Here is a 5,927-nt window from a genome sequence, read left to right on the forward strand (position 1 = left end):
ACGGCTCGGGGTGAAGCTCCCCAGGCTGCCCGTGGCCCATGCGGAGCTGGGGGTCCAGAAGCAAAGGGGTTAGGGGAGGGGTGGAGCAGGGGAGCGGGGGCGCGAGACTGGAGGGCAGGGGACGCGGGGGGCACGGCCCAGGGAAAAAAAAAAAAAAAACCCGCACGGGGGGAAAAACCTTGTGTGGGGGGACGTTCGGGTGGAGAGCACTCGGGAGGGCGGAGAGACACGCAGAGGAGGACAGGGGGGAGGAGACGGACACGGACGGACGGACGGACGGCGGCTATGTGTGGGTACAAAGGTGCACGGGGGGACACGGGTGGGGATGACCTACACCAGGGGGTCCACCCGGCATAATCCACAGCAGATAACTCACCTGGGATAACCCGCAACGGATATTCCGCTCCGGAGAAGGAATCCACGCCAGATAATCCCCAGCAATGCCCCTCAAACTGTCCGCGGTTCACCCCAGATTTGGCCCAAATTGGCGCCGGTTTTTCGTTTGGGGTTTTTTTGTTTGTTGTTGTTCTTCTTTTTTGTTTTTTCTTTTACGTCATACAAAACTTGGGGGTTTCTGCTTTTCCAAAATATTCAGTTCTGGGGTTTTCCGGCGCTTTTCCACATCATAACAATGGGTCATTTTTGGTTTTCTGCGTTAAAATGCGGGGGGGCGGGGGGGGGTGTGAGTGTGTGCGTGTGCGGTGTGTTTGTGCTTGCTTTCCAGCTGCACAAATCCAGGCGGATTCAGCTTTCCTGGGAGCCCCAAACTGTGTTGCTCTTGGATATTGGATATTTTGCTCTTGGACTTGCATATTTTGACACTTTGATATCTTCGACTTCTCTCTTTAGACTTCGGTATCTACTTACAATCCTACCTCTTTAGACTTAGTTATCTGTTTACACTTCCATAGAACCTTTACTTCGATTACACGGGATACCTACTTAGGCTTACTCGGTGACACAGGGTAAGCGTAGGTACTTCTACCTATCCAGACTGACTTCTGGTTTAAATTCCTTCACCTACATCATCTCTTTTTGCATTTTAAACTCCTTTATTTCTTAACATAGAGACAAGTTCTTTTTTATTTTAAAACCCTATCTATCTCCATTGAGATTTTTTAATAATTTCTATAACATAGCAGGTACAGGTTTGTATTTTGAAATCCTTTTACATATATATATATACACACACATAAAAACGAATATTATTTTTCAATATATATATATATATAAAGGCGAGAGATTTTTTTCTACTGCAATGCCTCGCACCCGTATTTCCAGTTCTTCACATGGTTAATCACACACACACACACACACACACACGAGTTTTCAGGCATTTTGGGACTGTGACCCCCCTTCTCTGGGGGGAAACCTCCCCGTGACACCTTCATCCCCCACTCACCTGCTCCTCTGTTTCATCATCACGCCCCCGCCCCCCGTGACGTTGGGGGGCCCCAAATGACATCATCACCCCCCAGGCCCCTCCACACTTTTTAATCACCCCCCCCAAAAAGGCACAGAACAAGGAAAACAGCTACTTTAATAATGCCATTTACATATGTAGGCGCCCCCCCCGAAAAGGGGAGCTCCGCCAGAAAAATAAAATGGGGGCAGCCCCCCCAAACGGCTGCAGCCCCCCCCGGCCCCCGGCCCGCAAGCCGGCGGCTGCCCCACGCCGCGGGGGGAGCCTGCCGGGGGACGGTGCCGCACCTCTCGCTCAGGCTCTGCTCTGCCGTGCTCCCCCTCCGTTCCCGCGCTGGGACGGGCTCCCCGGGGCAACGAACCTCCCCGCTCCCTCTTGGCCCGGGACTCGCCCCACCACGCAGCCCTCGCTGCCGCACCCGCGGGGCACCCGCCGGAGACAGAGCCGGGAGCCTCCAGGCACGGGGCCGGCCCCTTACCCTCGGGACGCTTCACGACAGGCAGGCCAACCTGGGCCGGGGGGTACCTAGCGAGCATCACGAGACGCTTGCAACAAGACACCTGAAAAACAAAAAGCCCAAGCGATATTTCAGCATGTGAAAAAAATAGCACAGCAGCGAGTACAGGAATTCAGTCAGAGCAAGGGAGAGGAGAGCAGCTGAGCTCAAGGAGGATTCGAGGTAAGCAGGTCAGCTCCAAATACAAGACATCCTTTAAAAGCTAGAGCGACCTGAACGCTTCCCATCAGCATTAAGACTAACCGGTACGATTCCGAACATGTTCTTCGCATACAAGCACACGCTCTTGCCGGCGTTGGAAAACGTCTCACCCCTTCCTTACGGCACGGCTGCAGGGAGACGACCCTGCGAGGCTGCAGGACGAGGGCGTACCGCAATCAGAATCTACGCTTACAGGTCCGCCGCAACAGCTACGGCCCTCGCAGCTGCTGCTGCACATCTTGCTGGCTCGGTCGACAAAGCTGGAAGCGAAGCGTAACGCTTTCGAGGGGAAAAGGAAAAGCAAAGGACAAATCGCAGCAATTCGCTTCATACTAAAAAAGCTGTGCGTGTGTTTATAAACATCCAATAAAAATACTTCTGCTGGAGAAGGACTGGATTTTCCTTTGGCGTTAATTTAACTTGCACAGCTGTGAATCGATACCAGTAGATTATCTGTCTCCAAGATACGCAGTTATCATTTGACCAGGGGTTTTTTGCGCCTTACGTCATTAGGAGCGACATCTGGCCAGCCGCGCCGCCCAAGAGAGATGCTGCTGAACTGCCAGGGAAACGCACCCTTGAAAGCCAGACAGAAAGAAAGTACTTCAGAGCACTCCGTCAAAAGAGCGGGGGGGAAAACACCCCGTAACGTTCAGTTGCCTCTCCTGGTCAACGTTCAGAACAAATACCTAACTGCTTAAACACACCTAAGCAATTGTACGCCACAGCTAGTTGGCAGTTACAGCTGAAACAACGCAAGGCAGTTTGTAGATCCAATTTTAACTTTTTTTTCCTGAAGTTACATCTAGGAGAGAAAAATCCGTGACAGAAGAGATCCCCCATACGGTTTTACTTTGGGGGCAGAATCCAGTCCCCGGGGCTGCAACGCGTAAGGCTACCAAAAAGGACCGGCAGATTTGCTAACGCTTTTGGCTGCGCCGAAGCACGCAGAGGAACGCGTGTTGATGACATCTCGGCTGTTGCAACTGAGAACCAGCGATGCCATCAACTTCTGGAAGACGTGCTGTGCTCGGGTCTTTGGAAGCAAACGGACTTTTTTTTTTTTTTTTTTTTTTTAAGAGAGTGGAAAGTCTTGCTGCTGCTGACTTCCACTGCCAAGCGCATCATCTCTGAAGATCCCCACTCTGATGGGGAGCTCATAAAACACAACTTCTTTGAATGAGAAAGATTTCCATTCTGGAAAATCTCTTTCCAGCTGAAGTAAGAAATCACACGCTGTAGGTTAAGAAAAAAGGATGCTGCCGAAGCAGTAACTCACCGAAACCACGTCGGGACTCGCTGTCGCTACTTACAAGGCTGGCAATGCTTCTCGGGAAAGCGACGCCGATTCCTCCTCTTTTGTCCACGTCTCTCCTTGGACCTTGATCGCTTTTAGTACGGACGCTAGTATCGCAGTAAGCTTTTCAAGACCTACTGTAAGATATTTTAAAAACTTATTGACTGAAAAAGCACACAGCTTTTATGACAAAAACAAAGCCTGTTTCTTCCGAACGCCTGAACTCTCACAAACATTGTCTTTCCTCTTTTAGGATAAAATTGTTTTCCCGATATCCTTTCCTAGTAAGCGCACAGAAACACAAGATCGCGCTTTCGGGAAGGCAAAATAAACGGAGGGAAGCCGACTTTGCACAGGCGTTAACACGCTCCAGCGCAGACCTTCTTTGACTTTTAGTATCTGCCTTAAAACAGTTCCTAGAAAAACTACAGAAGGAAGGAGAGCTGGCACATTCTTGACGTTAACTTTGAAGTCCGTACTACAAGCGCCTTAGGAAAAACGCGGACACGCATCGCGGACGTACCTTGTACTCGCAGACCGCTATGGAGCCTTTCCGTCCGTCTTGCACTTTCACGGCAGAAGAAAGGGCGACCACGGTGAAACGGCGGCAGCTGACACTCTGCTGAGAGAGGAAAAAAAAAAACCCGTAGCATAAAGCTGGGTAGGAGTCCCAAGCTTCCTGGTTTTGTGAAGTTTTGCAAAGACTACAACCGAGGGAAGGAAAAAATAGCCGTTTGGAACATGTTGCCAAACAACATTTGGCCGTAAAACTCGGATGCGTTTGACGCGCGCCCATTTTTTGGGAACTTGCTATTTGCTTCCCGTTATCGTTGTTCTTCCTTCAGAACCTCTGCTTGTAGCCAACTTGATTTGCTACCGGTTCAAGCGCTTCCCTTCCCGGTATTACTGGCACACGGACCCAGGCAAGTCACTGAACCGCTCTTCTGAACTTCTCCAAACGACAATTACAGCCACGAAAGAGGAGTTCAAGAGAGGAAAAGGAGAGGTCGGGCAGCAAAAGAGCCCTGCAGGCTGCCACCAGTCAACACTGCGCTCTTTTTTTTCTTTTAAATCCACCCCCCCCCCCGCCCCCAAATACAAACAAAACCAACCCCCACGACCTTGTATTTTTTGCCTTTGGGAGCTCATCCCTGTCTCAGCACGAAGCGCAGACGACCTGTATCCCGATTTGCACGTGACGAATCCGTGTTCGGAAGAAATAGGCCAGATCCGTAAGACTGGTGTTATTTTGCGGGTTTTAACAATCGCAACGCAATCGCATCGACCGACGCGTTTGTGACAAAACTCATTAACTTCTAAACGTAGCACCTCCTTGGGTAAAAAAACGTGTTTGAGACTGAAAACAAAATGATGATTCAGAGCTCCCGCTCCTGATGGAGCCGTGGGGAAAGGAAGGAAAGTGAAGACAAACAGCAGCAACATCAAGTGAAATTCGCCTCCAATTCCGAGCACGTGCCTAAGAGACTCTGCAAGTCCACACCTCAATCCTAGGAGCGACTAGCCCTTTTCTGGAAGGACAAACTTCCTTACTTCAAAGTCCTAGACCGAAGGCTCCACGGAACAGAACGTGGACCGAGCCACAGGACACCGTGCCATCCACGCCCGAACGGCAGAGAAAAATCACGGAAAACTAAATTTAAGTATCAGTTCCCATCGAGCTTCATTCCTTACGTTTCCACTGGCACCTAGGTGCTCAAAAATGAACTCTACTGACACCGCGTATTACTAACAATTTACTTCTGCGTATCAAAACAAAAGGCTATTTCCAGCTCGCCCATCCAATTAGCACGACCAACCAGAAGTGAAACACCGGACCCTAAAGAAGGGAACAGGCAGCTCTTCATTTCTCCTAGAGCAAAGTCTGTTCTTTTGCCTGGAAGGCAAACATCCGTAACTCCCAAGGGAGCACTGCAGGAACGAGGTGCGCTCTCTTACCTGCAGTTTGTCCTCGGCTTTTCTGCACGGGCAGCAGATTTGCCTTTCCTCTGGCTTTGATGTGGCGCACCCGTGGCGTCCTTGAACCGGCAAGTGTTTCTCCCCGCTCCCGCAGCCCCAGACGCGCCATTACCTGAGCAGCGAGCGGAATCAAGCACGCAGGATTTTCTGCACGGGACGCAGAAGGTGACACTGGAAAGGAGGAGGCAAAAGAGAAGCGGTTTGCCCGGCAGCCACGACCATAGAAACTACACCTGCCGGCATGGCCCGGGGAACCAACGTGGCCGACCAAAAGCCCCGGGCTCCAAAATGCCGCGAGACGCAGCCCTCCCTGCTTTTGACCCTGCGGGGACACCGTTCCCCACGCCACCGCTGCAAGTGGAAGCCCCGCCGAGCCCCCAGCACGGCTCCGGGCAGCCCCCGCCACCGGCTCCGGCCGGCGCCCCCCCACCGGCACCGACCCGGCGCCCCCCCGCCGCGCGGCCCCCGGAGCGGAGCGGCTCGGCGCGGCGCGGCGCCCCCCCCGCCGCGCG

General features: G+C 52.2%; 1 long non-coding RNA gene across 1 annotated transcript; it reads right to left on the minus strand.

Annotated features, from left to right (window-relative positions):
* Positions 1-3,443: 3,443 nt before the first annotated feature.
* Positions 3,444-5,497, minus strand: LOC309602392. Its single transcript, XR_014230653.1, has 3 exons — positions 5,395-5,497; positions 3,962-4,060; positions 3,444-3,575 (listed from the first exon to the last, which is right to left on the minus strand). It is a non-coding gene; the product is annotated as an uncharacterized lncRNA (long non-coding RNA).
* Between the last annotated feature and the right edge of the window lie 430 nt (positions 5,498-5,927).

Source organism: Platalea leucorodia, assembly GCF_965183815.1.
Source record: "Platalea leucorodia genome assembly, chromosome: 2".
NCBI classification, from domain to species: Eukaryota; Metazoa; Chordata; class Aves; order Pelecaniformes; family Threskiornithidae; genus Platalea; species Platalea leucorodia.